Source organism: Nilaparvata lugens, chromosome 13, assembly GCF_014356525.2.
Source record: "Nilaparvata lugens isolate BPH chromosome 13, ASM1435652v1, whole genome shotgun sequence".
In the NCBI taxonomy this organism is placed as follows: Eukaryota; Metazoa; Arthropoda; class Insecta; order Hemiptera; family Delphacidae; genus Nilaparvata; species Nilaparvata lugens.
In genome coordinates, this window is record NC_052516.1 from 6,458,773 (window position 1) to 6,484,032 (window position 25,260).

A 25,260-nucleotide genomic window follows, 5' to 3' on the forward strand; every position below is an offset into this window, starting at 1 on the left:
CCAAAAAACTGGTTATTGGGTATTGGTCTGTATGTGTGTGTGTGTGTGTGTGTGTGTGTGTGTGTGTATGAGTGTATGTGCGTCTGTGTACACGATATCTCATCTCCCAATTAACGGAATGACTTGAAATTTGGAACTTAAGGTCCTTCCACTATAAGGATCCGACACGAACAATTTCGATCAAATGCAATTCAAGATGGCGGCTAAAATGGCGAGAATGTTGTCAAAAACAGGGTTTTTCGTGATTTTCTCGGAAACGGCTCCAACGATTTTGATCAAATTCATACCTAAAATAGTCATCGATAAGCTCTATCAACTGCCACAAGTCCCATATTATCTGTAAAAATTTCAGGAGCTCCGCCCCAGCAATGCAGATAGATTCCCAATTATCAGGCTTCAGATACAATTGAAACAAAAAAAATCAAGTGGAGTAGATTGAGCATGAAAATCTCTACAATTAATGTTCAGTAACATTTTCACCTAGAATTGAAAATAAGCTTTAAATTCGAGAAAAAGTGATTATTCAATTGCAAATTATTGTTGATTCTATTAAATCATTCACTATTAAGAGATAGCAGACCTCATGTGTGTCTCCAGCGTTATTGCCCTGTCACCAGCTGGCTCAAATCTTTGAATAGTAGACTTGTGATGCGCTGGAACACTAGCGTCAGGTGATCAATTTTCATAACGGCAAGGAAAGTTGTGTGAGTGCGCCACACCAGATTTTTTCAATATATTTGAGGGGTCATATCACCACCTCCGTAAATAAAGCCGTAGTGCATTTGTGTGACGTCAGCACAGGTAGGGCTCCTACACCAATAGAAACACTAGCTGATATAGATCAGCTGAAATCAGCCAATTTTTTATTGATGTAGGAGCCCTTCCTGTGCTGACGTCACACGAATGCACTACGGCTTTGTTTACGGAGGTAGTGGTCATATCCCCTGAACGGGAAAGAATTGTTACACTCATCTGTTTAAAGATTTCTCGTATGATGGAGCAAAAGAAGGCAGATTTGATAATGATATTATTTTCCCTGAAAAAATGAGAAAAATGATGTAGTGGGAAATATGCGTTTTTTAATATAATTAAAGGGTTATATCTCCTGAACGGGAAAGAATTTCGTCAATCTATTCGCAGATTTGGATTCCTCGCATTTAGGAGTATAAGAAGGCGTGATTGATTATGTTATTATTCCTCCAAAAAAATGACAAATATAATGTACTGACAAATTTGCGTTTCACGAGATATTTAAGGGAGCATATCTTCTGAACCGGAATGAATTTTGCTTATCCGTTTGCAAATTCGGATTCCTCGCGTCGAGCACCATGAGAAGGCATTGTTTATAATGATGTTATTTCTCTTTAGAAAAATAATGCACTGAACGATTTGCATTTTTCAATATATTTAAGGGGTCATATCTCCTAAACGGAGTTGAATTTCGTTAAACCGTTTGCAGATTTGAATTCCTCGCATCAAGGAACTTAAGAAGGCGTAGTTGATGTTATTGTTTCTCCCCAAAAAATGAGGAAAATAATGTACTGACCGATTTTCGTTTGTTAATATATTCAAGGAGTAATACTTCCTGAACGGGAAAGAACGAGAATGAACAGTTGATATTACATCAATAAACATGTATCAGCTACCGTCTATAGAAGGCATTGACAAGACGGAGGATCGGCAACGTTGTTCACCTAAATAAATAAATAAATAAATATGATTTTATTGCCGTTAAATTCTTAGAACAATAGGCAACGTCAAATATTGATTATAGTAAGACAAAAGATAAAATCAAATTTTACAGCAACTGTACATACAAAATTACATTACTGAGTCTTGAAAAAATACAGTACCTAAGTGAACTGTAAGTTTACTTCAATCTATATCTTTCCTATCTGTCAATCTATAATCTCCTATCTTTCTTCAATGTCATTATAACGTGGACCTCACTCCAGGTATAGACAGAGATAGACAGAAATAAACCTAATATTTCCTTACTTTATGGTATAGGTATAGGAAACCCTTGAAACAAGTGGTAGTTCTGTTACCTGTTATCTGAACAAGTGATTTCACTATCAACCTCTGGACTAACCCTTTGGAGTAGTGACCCTTTTGAAATTCCACTACCACCGTTTGGAGTGACCCTTCGCAGTAACCCACTGGAGTGACCCTTGGTTGACCCTTTGGAGGTCACAGAGTGCAGGGTGACCCAATTGGAGCGGTCTCCAAGATCTCCAGAGAGATATGCAAACCCTTTATGCTCAATTTGTCTACACAGAGTCAAGAGGTGAATAATTGATGTGATTGTCTGTCTGCCACTCTACTTGAGCACAGGTAGAGTACTTCACCTGAGTTTCAATTGAATTGTATTATAGTGAGGTCCACGTTATAATGGCAGTGTTTGATTAGAAATGGTATTGCTATCATTGTCTATCATTCAACAAAGCACATAGCGCTATCTCGTTCTCGCTTCACTCTGTTGACAGATCGGCTTTTAACAATGTAGAATTAATTAGAAAACTAGATGTACTGGAATAGTTTGAAATATACAAGTACACCAAACAACAGCCAAACAATATTCTCAATGATCGAATCACCTTTCTTCCCACACCCTGTTCGACAAACTCATTCAAATCCACCTCCATCAACCGCCAAAACTCCCCTCCACCACCACTCTGACCAAATACTCACCCTCTTAACCTTAAATACTTCAGTTTCTGTCGGGCTTGAGAATGTGCAATACCAGCACGAAACGGTCGTCGCGACACCAAAGAATGTGAGTGTTTTTCTCACTTTAAAGTTATATTAAAATACCATAGTTATAATAATAGTGAAAACAAACAAGATGGATAACCAACATGGAATTAATAATTAACAAAATATTTCATCTTAATTATGGAAATTCATTATGAAGTAATTGAAAAATATGATTCCTTGCTTAATAAAATATAATAATTGATTATTTTAAACGAGAACGAGCAGTTAATATTACATCAATAAACCTGTATCAGCTACCGTCAAGAAGGCTTTGACAATACAGAGAGGATCGGCAACGTTGTTCTCCACTGCCATTATAATGTGAACCCCACTATAGTAACTTTAGTGATGTCCACGTTATAATGGCAGTATTTGATTAACACTGGTGTTGCCATCCTCGTCTATCATTCGAGAAAGCAGATAGCGATATCCTTTTCTAGCTACGCAACCTTTCCAGTTTCCATAATGTAGGAATATAACTAATTAACAAAATATTCTATCTCAAGTAAGAAAATGTATTATCCAATCATTGAAAAATATATTTCCTCGAAGAATAAAATATCATTGATAATTTTAAACAAGATTGAACAGTTGATATTACATCAGATATACCAGTATCAGCTATCCTCTATAGAAGGCAGTGGCAAGGCAGAGAATTAGAAACGCTTTTATCCTATATCTTTCTCCACTGACAAAGTTATATATTATGCGGACCTCACTATAAAACAAGTGTACCTTCACTCTTCTTTCATAATATTGATAGCTTTATGATCAATACTGTAATAATTTCTCTGAATACCAATGATTTACAACCAGAGAATGAAAAAAGACAAGGAAATATATACGTGGTAGGTGCAAAAAGTAAGTTCCGTTTGGTATTAATATTAAATTGTGTACAGATACAGAAAATTTATTCATTGCACAAAATTCTACAACTCTTAAACTACTTTTCCACATAACTACCGAGATTTTGCAGTCATTTGTCATAGCGTGGCACAAGTTTTTGTATACCTTCTTCATAGAAATTTGCCGCCTGTGTCTTCAACCAGTTGGAAACAGTTTTTTTCAGCTCGTCGTCATTGTTGAAGTGTTGACCGCTAAGGAAAGACTTGAGATGTAAGAACAGATGAAAGTCGCTAGAAGCGAGGTCAGGGCTTTAAGGAGGATGGTCAAACACGTCCCAACCAAATCCCTGTAGGAGGTTTTTTGTCACATTTGCAGTGTGTGGTCGTGCGATGTCCTTTTTGACAGCAATCCTCGGCGCTTATTCTGTATTGCGCGGCGCAATTTCCGAAGACTCTCGCAATAAGCATCTGCTGTGATTGTTTGACCACGCGGTAAGAAATCAATGAGTAAAATGCCTTTCCAGTCCCAGAAAACTGTGCACCTCATTTTTCGAGGTGTCAAGATTTGCTTCTGCTTAACCTTTGTTGGGGATGAAGTGTACCTCTATTCCATTGATTGCCGCTTACTTCCAGGAGTGTCGTAAGAAACCCAAGTTTCATCTCCTGTGACTATCTGTGTCAGACATTCTTCGCCGCTTTCAGCATAACTGGTCAAGAACTGAAGTGCACAACCCATCCGTTTTGATTTGTTTTGCTCAGTAAGAATCATTGGTACCCAACGTGAGCAAAGTTTACGAAATTTAAGTTTTCCGGTAACAATTTCATGCATCAGTGATCGTGAAATTTGGGGAGATTCCATGGCGAGAGCACTAATTGTAAACCTTCGGTTTTCATGGATCTTGTCATGAATCGCGTGAACCAGTTCTTCTGTAACCAAAGATGGACGCTCACTTCGTTCTTCATCGTGCACATCACTACGTTTGTCATTGAACTGTCAGACCCATCTTCTCACCATTGAATCACTCACCGCACTTTGTCCATGAACATCCCTTACATTTCATAAGCATCCCGTATGAATTTGGAAATATACAGTGTATATCTAGGCATTTGAAACTCATGAGCTATATTATATTTGTTGTTTATCTGTCATACGCTAAATAATAATAAACAGTCAAAGTATTTTATTTACAAATACAGTAATACAAACATTTTTCCAGATAGCCAGAATCACAATATAAAATTGCAGTACAGTGAAATAGGGGGAACTGCTTTGCTGACTCTCTGCCTTCCCATTGCCTTCTATAGAATATTGCTCATACCGGTATATCTGATGTGATATCAACCATTCATTCTTGTCAATTATATTTTATTCGTCAAGGATAAGATTATGAATTTCTATTAGTTGGAATAATACTATTCTGTTAATTATATTCCTACACTGTTAAAAATGATCTAGTAATGTTGCGGAACTGAAAAATGATAGCGCTATCTGCTCTGTGGAATGATAGACAAGGATAGCAACACTAATTTTAATCAGATACTGCCATTATAACGTGGACCTCACTATAGTAAACTGTGCGACCTTACACGGGGCTAATCAAGTCTGATGCTTGGGACGAAACCTCCCATATTGGGTTAAACTTTGGCAACGCTTTGATGGTGACTCCAAAGTTTCTAGCAAAGGGATCTCTAGAACATCCTAAATCTGGAGACTGCGATCCTTTTTGGGTTCCTTCTCTTATGAACGTCCCTTCTCAACTGTTATTCATCTCTCATATTATCTTTCCAGTTTTGGTGAGCTGTTAATGTATAAATATGATTAGCTAACAAGTTATTCATTCTAAGCTATGGAAACTTATTCAATCATTGGAAGATATAAATTTATTATTCATTATTTTGAAAGAGAATGAACAGTTGATCTATATATATAAAAGCGAAATGGCACTCACTCACTGACTGACTGACTGACTGACTCACTCACTCACTCACTCGCATAACTAAAAAAACTTTGGTCTCTACCGGACCAAAAACGTTCAAATTTAGTAGGTATGTTCAGTTGGCCATTTAGAGGCGCACTAAGATATCTTTTGGCAATATTTTAACTCTAAGGGTTGTTTTTAAGGGTTTAAAGTTCGTCTTTTAGCATGTATATTCTTCTTCTCCCAATATCTTAATTATAATTGAAATTTCCATATCATATGTTACTATAGAACTATAATCTAGAGCAAGTACCTCTTCGAAACAGTTGTTAACTGGCAACTAAATTAATAACTTTTTCAGGTTGGCATTAAGTTGAGTTGACTTTGTTAGGTTGGCACCAAGTTGAAGATTTAAATGCATTCATCGCGGAAAAATTGATTGGGCACTACTTCTTCAATCCTGGGAATATTATATTACTAGAACTCAGGCTCGCTTCGCTCGCCATATCCGTTTAGCCAGCCGTTTAGTCTGGACCCCCGACTGGATTGTCCTAACATATGATAAAAATGCCAAAATGAAAAATGCAGGCGAGCGAAGCGAGCCTGCTGATCTCATTCTTGGACGATCCAGTCGGGGGTCCAGGGGGCGGAGCCCCCTTGCTAGACGGATATGGCGAGCGAAGCGAGCCTGACGGCTAGTCTCTCATATTATCTTTCTAGTTTTGGTGAACTGTTGATATTATGAATATGATCAGCTAACAAGTTATTCATTCTAAGCTATGGAAACTTATTCAATCATTGGAAGATATAAATTTATTATTCATTATTTTGAAAGAGAATGAACAGTTGATATTACATATATCTGACCGGTATCAGCTAACCCCTATTGAAGGCATTTGAATCGGAAACACTGCCTCTTTCTCTTGATTCTTGACTTCCTTGACTGCTATTATAACATAGACCTCAATATGCAGTGTGCAGTGATAATTAAGTGTAATATTTAACTATAATTTGGTGTTTTAATTTTTCTAAATTTAAAATTTGCATCTCATATTCATTTTTGGACGAAAGTTGAGCTTGAACTTCTTACAGAAGAAACATAACCTATTTTTTGGACATGTAATCAAAATTTGGGAATGGAATAGTTTTGGGCCAAGCCTGTTGTTCCTTCCCAATCATATTTATATGATTTGTTATTGTATCCACGTATAAATAAATAAATAAATATATATTTCTCATGAAGAGAGGACGATTAAAAGTACATACAAACCCTTCTAATGTTTGTAATTGTAGCTACAAACCCTATAGTGAAATTGACGTCAAGAAGACGTCAAGCACCTGATCAACATCATTTGTTAGTATCCAATCCTTGCCTATCATTGGCCAAAGCAGATAGCTTCATCATTTCCTACCTACCACCTTACTGTTGCCTAATAATTTGTTGAATATCGAGAAAGGTTATTACCCACCTATAGTGAGGTCCACGTTATAATGGTAGTGGAGAAAGATAGGAGATAAACGTTGCAGATCCTCTGTCTTGTCAATGCCTTCTATAGTAGATGGTAGCTGATACAGGTTTATCGATGTAATATTGACTGTTCATTCTCGTTAAAATAATCAATTATATTTTATAAGGCAAGAAATTACATTTTTCAAAAATTTCATAATCAAAATGAAATATTTCGTTGATTGATTATTAGTTGTACATTGCTAAAAGACGATCTGGCAACATAACAAAGTGATAAGGAGATAGCGCTATCAACTTTTTTGAATGATAGACAAGGATAGCAATACAATTGCTAATCAAACACTGCCATTATAACGTGGACCTCAATATGCAGTGCGCAGTGCAGTGTGTAGTGATAATTAAGTGTAATATTCAACTATAATTTGGTGTTTTAATTTTTCTAAATTCAAAATTTGCATCTCATATTCATTTTTGGACGAAAGTTGAGCTTGAACTTCTTACAGAAGAAACATAACCTATTTTTTGGACATGTAATCAAAATTTGGGAATGGAATAGTTTTGGGCCAAGCCTGTCGTTCCTTCCCAATCATATTTATATGATTTGTTATTGTATCCACGTATAAATAAATAAATAAATATATATTTCTCATGAAGAGAGAACGATTAAAAGTACATACAAACTCTTCTAATGTAATTGTAGCTACAAACCCTATAGTGAAATTGACGTCAAGAAGTCAGCACCTGATCAACATCATTTATTAGTTTCCAATCCTTGCCTATCATTGGACAAAGCAGATAGCTTTATCATTTCCTAACACCTTACTGTTGCCTAATAATTTGTTCTGTTGAATATCGAGAAAGATTATTACCCACCTATAATGAGGTGCACGTTATAATGGCAGTAGAGAAAGATAGGAGATAAACGTTGCAGATCCTCTGTCTTGTCAATGCCTTCTATAGTAGATGGTAGCTGATACAGGTTTATCGATGTAATATTGACTGTTCATTCTCGTTAAAATAATTAATTATATTTTATTAGGCAAGAAATTACATTTTTCAAAAATTTCATAATGAAGATTCATAATCAAAATGAAATATTTCGTTGATAGATTATTAGTTGTACATTGCTTAAAGACGATCTGGCAACATAACAAAGTGATAAGGAGATAGCGCTATCCACTTTTTAGAATGATAGGACAAGGATAGCAATACCATTGCTAATCAAACACTGCCATTATAACGTGGACCTCACTAAATGAAAGTTCATCGTGAAATCACGGTGAATTCAATTCTTTTGAAGAATGGAACATATTTGAGATAAAGCTGATCATTATTGAAAAGCATCAACAAAAAATTAGTTATATCACATTAGATACTGGAATAACTAAGTTCACAGGTGCATTAGGACCGAATTCACCAAAACGAAAACTAAGTTTGAGCGTCAGTCGATTCTAAAGCTGGGTTTACACCAGGAGAAGGAGAAAGGAGCCTCCTTCATACGCCAATATTAGAGTAGAAATCAGACTATAGAATTATTCATCATAAATCAGCTGACAAGTGATTACACAGATGTGTGGAGAAGCCAGTCTATTACTGTATTTGCATAAGGTCTATAGTTTCAATCAAAGACCTTGAAGAGGTATGCATCTTTAAGCTGGGTTTACACCAAAGTTATTAACAAAATGTTAATAACTTGATCCTTATAGATTCTATCAGATTGAACGGAACTTGACAAACACATATGTTCATCATATGTATGATAAGTTATGTTCAATCCAATAGAATCTATAAGGATTAAGTTATTCACATTTTGTTAATAACTTTGGTGTAAACCCAGAACAAAAATTAATATTACAAAACCAATTCAAAATCATCTGACTCAGAACCAACTGCCGCTCAAACCTAGTTTTCGTTTTTGGTGAATTTGGGCCTTTAATATGGAAGACGAAGGCAACAGAGAATCGGCAACGCTGTAGCCCTATCATTCCCATTGACTTCAAAACGTGATTTTCATTTTAGAACTGAGGTACAGTACAGTATCAGTACAAATTTGAAGTTACATGAAGTGTTGATATTGTGAATCAAAAAATATATCAATCTTTTCAAATGTAAGGCTCTCAAGCTATTCAAGAATGAATTAAGAATCATTGTATTAAGCCAGCAATTGCTGCCAGCTATTGGCCGAGTTTGGAATAACATTTGACAAGCTATCGACCAATCAGGAAAGAGTAGGCGGAGTTGAGAATGTCACCCGGCATGTGCTGCTATCTATTGGCAGAATACAAAGTTGTATCACAAACTGTTGCCATAGAATGGGACAATCTCAACCGTTTCTTATTATTTTATCATATTTCCATATTCTCTTCCAATTTATTTGTACTTTGTCACGTTCAATTCTTTCTTCTTGGTTATTCGTACTTTGTCACGTTCAATTCTTTCTTCTTAGTTTTTCTCAGGGTAATTATGCCTTCTTCTAGTATCTTCTAGTATCTTGTATCATATAGAAAAGAAAGCATAAGAAGATATCCCATGGTATAGGGCGTTTATGTTTCAAACTCTAGCCAATATTACTGTCGACTACTGTCTATAATTACTGCTTTGGCCGGGTGAGAGTTTGATGATGATCTTATTCATTGTCACATACATGTAAGTTCGTTAATTTGTTTGAAATAATTAATATTATATCTGCTGCATTATTGGAAAATGTGTAGATAAATACTGTCTTCTCTTCTATTGAATGGAATTTTACCGTATTAAGGTGAGTACAGATTTACGCGCCGCGAACATGAGCAATTCACTTTTAATCAGCTGATGCCAAGCTTTTTATATCTGTATCTTACCGTTTCTGTAAAAATAAAGATATAGTCAGCTGATTGAAAGTGAATTGCTCATGTTCGCGGCGCGTATATCTGTATGCACCTATAGTAATCATTGCTCAAAATCAATTCATTTCCAGGCAGGGAGTCCGAACTATTTTTCATTGTGGTGGACTTTCATGCATTTCGCAGTGAAGAGTCTATTTCATGAATGTCAGGATTGGCTATTCATAGCTTATCTGATTCAATAGCTTGCTTCCACAGGAATTTTAAACTGTAATTCAACAGAGTATTTTGAGAGTGTAAAGGGGCGTACATATATACGCGCCGCGAACATGAGCAATTCACTTTTAATCAGCTGATGCCAAGCTTTTTATATCTGTATCTTACCGTTTCTGTAAAAATTCAGATATAATCAGCTGATTGAAAGTGAATTGCTCATGTTCGCGGCGAGTATATCTGTACGCACCTTAAGAACGGCACATGACTGAGAGACTACAAGCATCACATAGCTTCACAAGATAGAACTACTGGGTATATCGGCTTGGGTTAACAGTGGAATCTAGAACATAAACGCCCTATACCATGGGATATCTTCTTATAACATATTATTGGGCCATATGAATAAAGTTGAGCATTTGCTTATATTTCTAAAATATGGAGCATTTGCTTCATTTTCTATGAATAAACGTGAGCAAAACCTTTTGCTCATGCTCATCAAAAAAATAGTTTGAGCATTTGCTCAAAAGTAAAAGCTTTTGCTCAAAATTGTATGGGTAAACTAGAGCATTTGCTCAACTTTTGAAGCAAATGCTTCAAAAAAGGTGAGTCTAGTCTAGAGCATCTTATCACCTTTTGCTCATAGTGAAATGGCTCAACTAATTCGTATGAGGAAGAGGAAACTATACCAGATAGGATCACAACCAATAGTTGAGAACTATAAAACTCTTTTTAGATTCAACCATGATATATATCACCATTATCCTTACAAAAGAATAAATACAAAAGATATAAAGATTTCATCACAAAATAGGAAATAGGCATTTAAGAAGATGAGAGTGTAGACGGTTATAGGAAGGCTATTGATATTATAAGTATATATAGAGATGACATTTTTTCACGCTATAATTTCAAAATTCTAAACTCAACTAATCTAAAACTCTATTCATAAATAGAAAACTACTTGCATATTTAGCGTTTCCATGAGCTAAAAAACAAAGTAAGGCTACAAAAGCGAATCAGCTGATGAATAATCTTGAAAATACGTGAGCATTTGCTTCAGAGTTCAGGAGCATAAGGTAAGAGTATAAGGTAAAGCTTATTCATATAAAAATAAGCAAAATAATGCTTTTGCTTCTACCTTTTGCTCATGCGCAAAACCTTATGCTCCATGCTCTTGCTCATGAGCATATGCTCTGGTTTTATTCATGTGGGCCATTTTCTCTATGCACTTACTTATCTAAATACTATTTTCACTTCGTTGAACAATCAAGGCTTGACGTATAAGTTTTTTCTGTTCTTAATCAGAAGAGTGAATCCATAGTGAATTACCTATTGAATATTACAGTAATTGAATAACATTCAGTTACTTGTATTGAATTATATTGCTCCTAATAATTTATCTTCAATTACAGTCAATGCTTGATCGTTTACAGGTTATCTAGAGTTTTTGTGGATAAGATTTCAAATCAGCACTCAGCAACAGCTCTATCGGTTCGCGTTTGTTCACAAGCCGAAACAATTTTCAAGGTCTTCTTCTGAAATTGAGAGGAATACTTTTTGTGTAGTTGCGTGGCAGGAGACTGTCTAGCTGGGCCAATGACAGGCGTTCATGCCCTTGACCAATAGCAATACTCGCCTACTTGTATAAATTCTGCTGCTCTTGTATTTAGTTTTAGTTTATCAGAGAAACCGGTCTTTCTAAGTATCAATAAATCTGTGTTTTTTGAAAATTTCTTAGTCTTTTTCATTCAATTGGGAGGAATAAAGTTGATAAAGGCCCGGTTGCACAAAAGCCGGTTAACATTTCAACCGTCATTTCCACGAGAACCAATCATAGAAGGTTTTTTAGAAAATACGGCTTCTCTGATTGGATCTCGTGAAATTAATCACGTTTAAGATTTAACCGGCTTTTGTGCTTCCGGGCCGGAGTGTTCAGGTCTGTTATGATAAATCAATAAGAGTGTTGATTCTATGATGATCTATCTACAATTATAATGAAGGAAAGAATTGGTTTATACATGCAGGGGAAAGGAAATTCACGAATGAGGCATCATCACGTCTCAACTACTCAATTGGTTATCTTGAAATTTCGCATTTGCATATAGATTCTTAATTTAAGGAGAATTGTTAACGGCCTATTTTCAATTATTCAGGATCTCATTACGTCTAGTTTCCAGTTTGTCAACTTTTTGATTGAGTCTCTGAGGACCACAGGTTACCAGCTAGTCCATAGATAAATTTGAGAGAGAATTGGAAATCTTTCAAGTGATACAGCATGTTGTACTAATTAGTCTGTACCAATTTTTTTTTGTTCTCATTGCTGGATTATTGTATAATTTTTATGTTTTACAATGTGTAATTCTTGAATTGTAGACAAATTGAACGAGAACTAATAATCCTTTCTTTCTTTATTGATTGATACAATATGTACATCATCAAAATAATAGGGAGTGAAAAATAAGGTAACCTTGTGCTATTCCTCTCCCAAATTTAGATAAGGCTACACATAGCCCGAGATAGGTTGATTGATCTTATCAAGAACTAAATATCTGATTAGGAAATGTTTAGATAATCATATTGAATGAAAAAGACTAAGAAATTGTCAAAAAACCACTGATTTATTGATAATTAGAAAGACCGGTTTCGGTTATTACACCATTGTCAATCTCTGATAAACTCTGATAAACTTTTTTGACAATTTCTTAGTCTTTTTCATTCAATATGAATAATTACCACAATATCAACTTCTCAACTACACAAAAAGTTTAGATAATCACTTTCTATTCATGGATGATTTGTAGAAAAAAAACTGTAACTGTTTCAACTGATGATACATCATGTTGTACTAATTAGCCTGTACAACTTTTTTGTCCTTTCATTGTTGTATTATTGCATAATGTTCTTTTTCCAATGTGTATTCCGTGGTTTTCGAATAAATTTTAGTGAGAATTATTTATTGATTTATTGTCATAGTCATGTACAATTATTACACTTATGTGAGAAGGCACAACTGGCTTATGCCCAAAATTATTGTCCCTTCATAAATTTTGAAAATGCTATTATGTTGCAGATGGAGATTACTGAGATTTTGCAATTATTCAAATGCTAATGAATTAATAATTATTATTGAAAAAATCAAATTGAATGCTGTAAATCACCCCGAAGACTTCTGCTACTGCAGATATTGACAACACGGTTAACAGCTGGATGGAAATATTCAGAGATTGAAATAAAAACACATAGATGTTGTCAGTTTTCTACACTTTTTTTTATTTCATCATGGAACGTTTCTACAACATCGACCACAACTCAGTTGAAGTTTTATTCAGAGATTGTCAGTTTGGTGTAAGGGTAAGCATTCCTGACCGGCAATTAGGAGGTACTGGGTTCGATTCCCGGTAATTTTTGAATTGTAGCGCTCATTGAATTTCCATCTAGCTATTCACCCTGTGTCGATATTTGCAGTAGCAGAAGTCTTCGGGGTGATTCACAGCATTCAATTTGGATTTTCGTTTAATAATAATTATTATAATAATTTTATTAACAAGTTATATTCAGTCAGATTTTCTGAAACATGCCTCTGTGCATTTCTCTGTTTTCATTGTTGAGTTATTTTATAACCTTTCTATTTCGAATGTGTCTTTCGTGTATTGTAAACAAATTAAATGAGAATCAATAAATTTGATTGAAATTTCAGGTTTATGTAGCACTATTTTTGAACACTCACCTACGTTGATCGGTGACCTTGTATCTCACGCGACTGGAGCGACACCTGCAGACGAATTTAAACAGTTCTAACAGATTTTCCGACGAGTTTTCCGGTTGAAGTGAGGAGGAAATCGCCTCCTCCTAGCCTCCTAGCTCCTTGGAGAGTTGCCGAGAGGAGAAAATCTCCTGATCTGAACCACTATCACACCGGACCGTGATAAGACATGCACTGGATGTCCTTATCAGTTGCTTCAACCGCGGAGAACTGGACATCCATACGAGATGATAGGGGGAGCAGGCAGTTCTACCAACCTACCAGTCTCAAATTACCCTCAGCCAATCAGGGATACCATAATCTTCCCTATTTTCCCTGCTCTACCTTCGAATTATTCCCTTTTCCCTATCATACCCACGAATCATTCCCTTATCCCTTTTGGTAGAGAGTTAGTTGGAAGGATATTTTTAATATTCTTCCCAAAGAATGGACATTGATATGTCCAAAGCTCTGCCAATTATGTAGATGCATTACAATATTATCTTTTATAATTATTCCAAATTGACTTTTCTATATCATTGTACAGTTCAATGATTATTTTCTTAGTTTATGTTATGTTTTAAATTCATCTAATAATAATAATAATATCGAGTGACCTGGCTGGCTCAGGTCTGGTGTCAGAGTTTTCAGGTCGCAACTGATCAATTTCAGGGCCTCTGACATGACCTAACGACTGCTTTTTAGGCTGCCGGGACCCACGGCTTAACGTGTCCATCCGAAACACGGGAGTGGCCCGAGATAAATATCTTGCCCGGACCGGGATTTAAATTCATCTAGAACTTTGCTGTATTGTAAGCTTTTGTATAAGCCAGTATATATTGTAATCTTCATGAATAAAGTACTCAATCAATCAGCCGCCAAACTGTTTCCCCTCCAGCATACCATGTTGTATCTTCCCTTTTTCCCCTACTATACCCACAAATTATTCCCTTTTTTCCTGCTCTAACTTTAAATCATTCCCTCATCCCTTCAACTACCAAACTGTTTTTGTCCAGTCCACCAAGACCTGTAGTGAGGTCTACGTTATAATGGCAGTATTTCATTAACATTGGTGTTGCTATCCTTGTCTATCATTCGACAAAGCAGATAGCGATATCTTTTTCTAGCTCCGCTGTGTTGCCAGATCGTATTTCAACAATGATCGTATTTGTAGGCGATTAACAAAATTATCGAAATGTATTATTCAATCATTAAAAAATGTATATTCGCTTGACTGATGAATGTAATTATTGATTATTTTGAACAAGAATTAACAGGCTATATTACATCAGATAAACCGGTATCAGCTATCTTCTATACAAGGCAGTGACAAGGCAAAGAATCGGCACCACTGTTCTCCTATCTTTCGTCACTATCATTTTAACTTGGACCTCACTATATCTCCTTTTTCTCGTTCTACTGCGGATTTTTTCCCTCCCGTCCACTGAGTTCTTCCCTTGTTTTCTCCCTTTTCCCATTTCGTTGCTGTTTTTCCCCTTCTAAACTACCCGTTATTTTCTTCCTCATCCCGCTCACCAATTATACCTGATGTTTTCCCGTTTCATTGCAGATTTTTTCCCTCCTCTTCCCCAGAATCCTGTCGACGTTTTCTCCCTTTTCCCGTTTCATTGCAGATTTTTTCCCTCCTGCCGATAAACCTCTCTAGAATACTGCAGAGTTTTTCCCTTTTTCTCATACTTTACCTGCTGTTTTCCCATGTTACTGCTGATTCTTTCCATCCCTCTCTGTTGTTACCACCAATCCCTACCTGCTGTTTTTCCCTTGTTACTGCTGATTCTATCCCTTCCAGCCTAACACTCTTGATGAGATTTCCCTTCTTTCACGATTTTCTCCCTCACCTGCAAAATAACTACGTTAGATCTCCAACTTCTTCCCTCCAATATTATATTTCCCTACACTCACAATTTTCTCCCTCACCTGCAAAATCTCCACCATACACTGCCTCCTACAACACTTTTCCCTCCAACGTGATTTTCCCTACTCACACAATTTTTCCCTCACCTGCAGAATATCCAACATATATACTGTATCTTATTTGTTCCCTTTTCCCTCAATTTCCTCCCTCAACTGCAGAGTTCTTATTAGGAAAATTCCCTTTTCTCCCCTCCACCACACCACCAACATCTCCATAAACTCCCTCCAAATCTTCCCCTTTCTCTATCTTTTCTTATCCGCAGAATTTCCTCTTCCCCATCACTTTAATCTTTTTCATCATCATGTTCTTCTTCTACTTCTTCACCTGTCTTCTTCTTCTTTCCCATCATCTTCATTTCATTGTACACTTCATTCTTCATTGAACTTGTCTTCTTTTATCTTCTTCACCGACCGACGGTGGCCTGACTGAAGAATTACTCTATTAATACTTTTCAATCGATTTCCAGAGTGAAATTCATTCTAATCTGACAGCATTCCTCATAAAATAACACCAACGTCTATCATTTGAACAATACTGACAGATTGTAATGAAAAATACCACTGAAAGATTCATTTTGTACTGGCAGCATCCTTCATAAATAACATCAAAGATCCCCATTTAACCAATACTGACAGTTTTAGCAGATTTTTGTAAATATCCAATGGAAATCGGTTTCAATTTATTTTTGCGGTCAACGTTATTAAGCCGCTTTCATTCGGTATGCGGCAAAATCAAATTGAAAAATTTCAATAACTAAATCACCTACGCTCTGGGTTTTCCTGTGATGGAAATTTAATTATGTTGGTGAACGGGTTTTATGGTTTTTGATGACGACTGAGGTGACTTGTTTTCGGAATTCTTATTGGATGTTAGTTAACAAATAATAACCAGGTTGGGCCCATTCGCAAAATCCACGTTTAACGCTAAACTAGATTCACGTAGCTAAGAAAAACATTGAAAAACATCAAGCAACATAAAAAAAAACACTGAAAAAACATTGAAAAACATCGAGAAACATCGAAAAAACATTGGATTCATTATAATGAGTTACATGCCAGTTTTAAACCAACCAATCCTCAATCAACGGATCACAACCTCTGTTCAAAATTAATTGGTACATAATATGGTCTTTTACTTTGCATCTTTTATTTGTTATTTGTGAGAATTTATTGTTTTTACTTTCCTTGCCCTACTACCATAGGTAAGGAAAGTATTGCTTTCCAAAAAAAATTAAGGTACCCCAATTTCAAGTTTTCTATACGTTTCAAGGTCCCCTGAGTCCAAAAAAAAAATTTTTGGGTGTTGGTCTCTGAGTGTGTGTGTGTGTGTATATGTGTGTATGTCTGTGAACACGATAACTCCATTCCTAATTAACCGATTGACTTGAAATTTTAAACTTAAGGTCCTTGTACCATGAGGACCTTACAATAAGAAATTCAATAAAATAAAACTCAAGATGGCGGAAAAAATGGCGGATAATTATTATAAAAAACCATGTTTTCCATGTTTTTCTCAAAAACGGCTCTAACGATTTTCTTCAAATTTATACCATTGATAGTTATTTATAAGCCCTATCAACTGACATGAGTCTCATTTCTGGGAAAATTGCAGGAGCTACGTAATATTCTTGAGAAAAATGGCGGATAATTACTAAAAAACCATGTTTTTCACGGTTTTCTCGAAAACGGCTTCAACGATTTTCTTTGAATTCATAGCATGGATAGCTGCTATTTATGAGCCCTATCAACTGACATGAGTCTCATTCCTGGGAAAATTGCAGGAGCTCCGTAATATTCTTGAGAAAAATGGCGGATAATTTCTAAAAAACCATGTATTTCACGGTTTTCTCAAAAACGGCTCTAACGATTTTCTTCAAATCTATAGCATGGATAGCTATTTATAAGCCCTATCAACTGACATGAGTCTCAGTTCTGGGAAAATTGCAGGAGCTCCGTAATATTCTTGAGAAAAATGGCGGATAGTTACTATACGTAACCATGTTTTTCACGATTTTCTCAAAATGACCGATTTATTTCAAATTCATACCCTCTATACTTATTTATCAGCTCCATCAACTGGCATGAGACTTTTTTCTGGGAAACTAATGGGGTCCACTCCATTCTTGAGAAATGGACTTTGTAAACTCCCTCTCGTGCATGAGGTAGGTAGGTAGAGCAGTTTATAAAAAGAACACATAGTCCAGATATTTCATCTGTAGAACAGCTGTTTTGACGACTTTTAAAAAAATCATCGAATTTCACAATTTACACAAAGGAAAAAGTACTCTGAAAACAATTATATATACACATATACAGTAGTCTGATCGTAGTTTCAAATATGATGCCGCCAATCGTCATTATGTTATTCCCCTAAATTATTCTCGTTCAAGAATGAGGCTTACAGTTCAATGAGCAAGGAAAGTTGTGTGAGTGTACCACACCAGATTTTTCTTTACAGTTTATAGTATGAACCGCCATTGCTGTGACGTTTCCATGAGGCGCAATTTGTGGGAGTGGCTTGTCTCGGCCAATGGCAGACGTTCATCTTATTAGGGCATCATCCATCCACCAATCATAGCGCTACCTCACTACTAAGCATTCTGCTGTCTGAACTATAAAAAAAATATATAGTTTGTAAATTATGTAAATTTGTAAATTTGTAAAGTTTGTAAATTTGTAAAAATTTTAGTTAGTTTTGAATCTGCACTATAGTTCGAGTTTACCACAGATGATCATGGTGTGACAACAAAAACTGCTTTTCAATGTTGTTTTTATAACTAAAACTGGTTTAGATGTATTTGTTGTTATAGAAACTTCAAGTCAAAGGATCACGTACAAAAAATTCAAGTTTGTCTCCCAATTTATTGTTTCTGCCAAACTTTTATCAGCCCTGCCTACTCTCCTTATCCATAGATGAAAGATATTACAAGAAGATATCCCTTGGTTCATGTTCCAATCTTCAATGAATATTACTCAAGCCGATAGTCCAAGTAGTTTTTTCTGGTGAAGCTATGTGAAACTGGTAGTCTCTCATACTGTGCCGTTCTTACACTCTCAACCCAACAAAACAGTAATAATAGACAGTAGTCGACAGTAATCGGCTTTAGTTAACAAAAAGTTGGCTTGAAATTTGTACATGAACTACCTATACCACGAAGATATTGCTGGGGTTTATAATCTTGGAATCCCAATTTAGAAATATCCACTACTACTTCGGCCTATTTTTATTGAACAAATTTAAATTAGTTCTATATTTTTATATTTTAAAAGGTTCATTGTATTTCGTAATTGCTCCGAATAACTCAATCAATTAATAGGCCTAAGTGACACATGTGGTGGTGGTGGACAATGCAGGAAAATTTGGCAATATATATATTATTGATCAACTCAACGATATATATAGTCCTCATAAAACCGGTCGACACGATACGACAACGACATAATATATGTGTTATCTCTCCTTCACATATTATGAAGCACGTTCAGTTCTCAGCACATCATCATACGGCACGATCCGACACACACCCGACCGACGATAAGACTTTTTCTTCACCGCACTTCCGAGATGTGACGTCACACTCAATTGCCAAATTAAGGAAGGAAATAGGATAGGTGGTGAATTGAATTTGATATTTTATTTTATTTCGAATTACTTTAATTTTTTAATAATTTGGAAAATATTATCATCTGTAGAATATTTTGTTTTTGGCCGACCAATCTATCAGCTGTATGGAAGGAGCGCTCTCTGTTATCGGAAATAAGAGATAATGAACTCAGAGATTGGCGCCTACTTTCAAAATTCTTTTCATTTAGGCTGTTTCTATTTTTATTGGAAAATATGCCGTGACAATATATATACGGATATCTTCTTATGCTATTTTTTCTCTGTGCCTCAACTTACTGATATCTGGTAATACCTGGGGCAATAAATGATTTTAATATCATAGCATCAAGAATATTATTACTGAATTAGATTTTTATACCGGAAAACCTAATAAATCTTCTTCCTTTCTTTCTATCTATAACCCTCTCCTTTCTTCTCGTTCTTTTTTCGTATCCTAAAATTGCTGAGCACAAGAATGTCGCCAGCACATTTTATTACTGACATTATTTTTGGAAGCGCAAGAATGATTTTATTGTTTCTGCTATAATGCTGGAATCGTAAAAATGAGATGAGCAGGATGAACAACAGATGGGCGAGGGAGAAAGAAATAGTGAGAGACAGAAAGAGTGTGAGGGAATGGAAGAGGAAGAAAAATAGAAACAGAGGAAACATTCTTCAATTAATTTTCATAATTGTTGAATTCAGCCACATCAAGCCTGTTAAATTTCAAACAAAATTAAATTCCATAAGAACCAATCAGAAAAGGGTTTCTTGAAATGAGGGTTTCTCTGATTGGTTCTCGTGGTATTTTTAACAGTTGGAATTTAAGAGGTTTTTGTGCAACCGGGCTATCATGTACCACGGTTTTTCCAAGTACCTTCTAACAAAACAGTGACTGCCTCTAGAATGTTCCATATTGGATTATGCTTCAATCCATTTCAACAATTTCATATTCAAATCCTGGAATTCAGATTTTCAGATCTGTACAGTCCCCACTTTCAAGTCTCTATCAACAATTTTCATCCTCAAATCTTGCCAGTCATTCACGAAATCAATTCAGACATTCTCATCAAAATCTAGAATTCCTGGAAAACTGCAGTACAGTAGGATTGCTTTTGTGATGAAAACGAGTGGAGCTCTGTCAGAAATTTATTAAAACGTGTCTGAATAGACTACCTGATTTCTCATTCTGTCTCAATCTAACTCTATTCAACTCTCTCTTACTCACTCTTTCCCACTGACTCTCTCTTCTTTCACTCACTCTTACTCACTGACTCTCTCTTCTTTTACTCACTCTCTCAATCACTGAATCATAGGGTTGTGTGGCAGAGAGGACAAGGAGTACTAACTCCGCCTCAATAAAGGCATATAATCAATCAATCAATCAATCTCTACCTATCTATCTTTCTCCATACTATGCTCTTTCTTTCTCTTGTAACCATGTTCTCTTTCTCTCTTGTAATCATGTTACCATAGGCGACATGCCTAGTAACAATTCATGAATAAAGTCTATCTATCTCTCTCACTCACACTCTTTCTCTCTCGCTCACTCTCTGTCAGTCACTCTTGCGCTCTCTTCCCCCTTCCACTCTCTCACTCTTTCGCTCCCTCTCTCTCTTTCTCTCTCCCTCTTTCTTTCACTTTCTTTCATGGTCTCTCACTCATTCTTTCAAATCTCGGTTACTACTGCAGACTAGGCTACTATTATTTGAAGCCAGATTGCTTGAATTCAGCTACAATTTAGTCTGGAAGATATTATTAATAAGATGTCTCCAAAATTGAAACACGAACGTTTAATATAGTTCTACTGTAAGATATTGCAGACGTTTACTGTGAACACTGATAATGTATATTTTTCCTAGGAATATTTCCTATCATACAAAGTTTCATGAGAGAATCCACTTTGTAAAAATGAATTGAATGATCAAGCTCTCTGAAAATGGATTGCCACATATCAGCAGTATCAGAGCCACTGTCCAGTACAGTGAACATATAATCCACACGAGTTATAATGGGACCATTCTAATACAACCACGTCGAGTATAATATTTATTTATTTATTAGAACAGTCACAAACACGATATTTGGAAAGAGAAACAGGCAATTGCCCAAAACTTCTTCAATTCCTTGATTCTGGCACATAAATAGCCCAAAGTTTAAAATTTCTGTTTTCACCAAAGATTAACACTCAGAGAATGAGTATTCGAGATATGACTGATGAATTTTGAATTTCGAAGGGTTGATAAGAGCCGGAAATAACACTAAACAATCCGAAAGTTTCAATAATATTGAAATAAACTTGAAAATTTTGAGCAGAAACACAAACATTTTGAATATGTTGTCAGAAACACTGGTTTATTAAAACAATTTAAGATACTTATATAATCATACTAGCCGTCAGGCTCGCTTCGCACGCCATATCCGTCTAGCCAGGGGGCTCCGCCCCCTGGACCCCCGACTGGATCGTCCAGGAATGAGATCAGCAGGCTCGCTTCGCTCGCCTGCATTTTTCATTTGAGCATTTTTATCATATGTTAGAACAATCCAGTCGGGGGTCCAGACTAAACGTCTGGCTAAACGGATATGGCGAGCGAAGCGAGCCTGACGGCTAGTAATATAATATTCCCAGGATTGAAGTAGCAGTGCCCAATCAATTTTTCCGCGATAAATGCATTTAAATCTTCAACTTGGTGCCAACCTAACAAAGTCAACTCAACTTAATGCCAACCTGACAAAATTATTAATTTAGTTAATAAGTTCAAAGAGGTACTCTATCTAGATTATAGTTCTATAGTAACATATGATATGGAAATTTCAATTATAATTAAGAGATTGGGAGAAAAAGAATATACATGCTAAAATACGAACTTTAAACCCTTAAAAACAACCCTTAGAGTTAAAATATTGCCGAAAGATTTCTTAGTGCGCCTCTAAAGGGCCAACTGAACATACCTACCAAATTTGAATGTTTTTGGTCCGGTAGATTTTTAGTTATGCGAGTGAGTGAGTGAGTGAGTGAGTGAGTGAGTGAGTCAGTGCCATTTCGCTTTTATATATATAGACTAGCATTAAAACCCGAGCTCCGAAAGTATCTTTTTCAATACTAGACTAACTGAAAACTTGACGTAAAGGAATCTTGAAGAATTGAGAATAGGCCCATAACCATCCTCGGTTGGTAAGATACGCAAAATTTCAAGCTAATCAGTCCAGTAATTCAGACGTGATGATGCGTCAAACATAATTTCCTTATCCTGTTCGTGTATAATCCAATATTGTTTTTGGCGCACAAGTTTTCTTTGGCACTACCGGTGCCATCTTGTAAGTTAGAATATTTATTTTATCAATATGTATTATTTCATGGCAAATGGATGAATTTGAATTTGATATACCTAGATTATCAATCTCTATATGGTGAACTGAAAGCTTGTACCGTAATTACTTGTTAATTGTGTCAAAATCATCGTAGAAATTTCAACATAGAAGTTTCTTAATGAACCAGAAATTTACAATTCTACAGTCACAGCAGAAATCGAATAATAGCTCATTATTTTGCTGTGTTCATGACCAAGAAATCCATCTCCATGCGTGACGAAATGCATGAAATCCAATAACCACAGCTCTTAATTAATGGGCGCGGAAAAACTCGAGAAAATGAAAAAATATTATGACGAAGACTCTGTGTGATTTTGAAAGATTCGAAGCTACGGTTCAAGCTATCAAGTGCACAGAGTCCAAAGTCTATTTACTGGATCCAATTAATTTTAATTGCAGGGGCGCGAAATCTGAGGGTTATGGCTTGTGAGGGGGGTGAGATTGAGTGGGAGGAGGAAAGAGTGGTTGTGATGGGAGGGGGGAAACAGTGAGAGAGAGAGTGGGAGTGTGAGAAGGAGGGAGAATGAGTAGGAAAAACAATCGAGAGCAGAAAACAATCGAACGTCGGGAAACGATAATCGAGATGCTGTGGCTTGATTTTTCCGGTTTTCCGGTCGCCGCCATCTTGGAAGAAAATTGAGTGGAAAGCGAGGTTTGTTGAGGAGTGAGTGTGAGAGAGTGAGAGTGAGAGAAAGAGGAAGTATATTACACAAGCAGCACTTCTATTAATGAAGGCACATTGTGAAGAGAATTTCAACACAAACGTTTGGTTTCCTTCGGTTGAAACAATCTTGAATATTGTTCAATGATGGAGTCTTCACGTTTGGTGAGACAATTGTAATTATTATTATTACAAGTCGAGAAAACGTTTTTGTTCCCTTGAAAAGCGGAGTGTGCGTGTTCGTGTCGCATAAGTCTGTTCACACCTCATTATGTCATTGAGCTATCTGAGAAGAGATTCTTGATATTTATTATCAGTCCCCTATCATTGAGAAACTGGATAAATGTTGCAAAAAAATATTCATCTCATCAAAGAGAGTTGTTCATATTTCATCATTCATTACTGAAGAATGAGACAATAATCCAAATGTTATCGAATTTAGGTTAGCTTATATTCATTCTAAAATGAAAGACGGAAAGAATATGGAATTCTGTGTGATTCATCGGGCATCGCATATTTCCTGGACCATCTATTGACAATCAACTACTATGAAACATTAAATTCATCTTTAAAACACTGATTTAACCTATCTATTTTTCTTAATTTAACACTTCACTGATAGATATTACTACCAATTGATTGAGAAGAATATGTTTTCGGGATAATAAATGTTGCATAGGAAGTCCTATAGTCTAGGAGTCCTAAGTCTCCTAAGTCTATATAGGAGTCCTAAGTCTCAACGCACATAGGAAGTCCGTATTGAGATATAAATGAAAATATTGATTGTTGGATAAATTTTATGATTCACCAAATAAAGTCAAGTGTGACATGAGATACATTGACGTTTTGGCGGGTCGAAGTTCGCTGGGTAATTGATGACGAATTCAATCATAATTGAAATCGAAATCTATTCTTGTAGCTTATTGCATTTCTACACAGTCATCGAACCAACAAACTGGCAACAATGCGGAGATAGAAAAGGACAGAGCCATCTGCTTTGTCTAATGATATTCCCTCCTTGAAAAATTTATATGCATTTCATCTCATTGATTGCTTGTTATGATTAGTTACTTGGTCACAAGCACTTGAGTCCAAAACTGCAGTTTGGAGAAAATGGGGTCCAAAGCTTTCTTGTATGTTTGAACATAGTTCTTAAGAATATTTTTAATCCTATCACATTGAAACTTACAAAGTTGGTTCAAAATACACTTTCTCATGATTCCTTTATTCCAAAGTAATGAAAAAATAAGAAGCTACTGATTTAATTATGACTTGAGTTGTTTGGTCCATGACAAAATATGACATAAGTAGACTTAAGATCTTAAGATCCTTCACACCATCCAAACAGCGAGCAAGCATCATTTTACATTTTCAATTTAAATACAGTAAAATGTTTATACCCAAGCATAGATTCCCAAACTTCATCTGTAATACCTGACTTGAGATTTTATAATAATCTTGATAATGGAAGAAGGACTAAAGTGGTTTTACCAAAGTGTAGATCTCGGAATAAATAAATAAATATGATTCTATTGCCGTTAAATTCTTAGAACAATAGGCAAAGTCAAATATTGATTACAGTAAGACAAAAGATAAATTCAAATTTTACAGCAACTGTACATACAAAATTACATTACTGAGTCTTAAAAATAATACAGTACCTAAGTAAACTGTAAGTCAATTGGATTTTTCAAATACATTAATAATATTCATTTGAATGTACAAAACATATTCCTTACAGCACAACTTGAGCCATTAGAACAATATATAAATACAAATAGAAATAATATAAATAATTCTACTCAAGGATGTGAAATTATCTCATTCCTCTAAAAAGTGGACTCAAGTGTTTGTGTCAAATGACCTAAGAATTCTATTTTACTTGAAGCTGATTTTCTACCTTGTAAGTATTGGACTTA

The 25,260-nt window shown here is 35.7% G+C and overlaps 1 protein-coding gene across 3 annotated transcripts in view; it reads right to left on the reverse strand.

Moving 5' to 3' along the window:
• The window catches only part of LOC111060337 (acetylcholinesterase), a 517,878-nt gene extending 503,876 nt beyond the window's left edge, over window positions 1-14,002 (reverse strand). For 2 of the 3 annotated variants that reach the window (XM_039439675.1, XM_039439674.1), the window contains exon 1: window positions 13,755-13,992. The gene's annotated coding sequence lies outside the window, so the exon portion shown is untranslated. Of the gene's footprint in view, window positions 1-13,754 lie in introns of all 3 variants that reach the window. The other variant, XM_039439673.1, reaches the window with a different exon arrangement.
• Window positions 14,003-25,260: the final 11,258 nt, after the last annotated feature.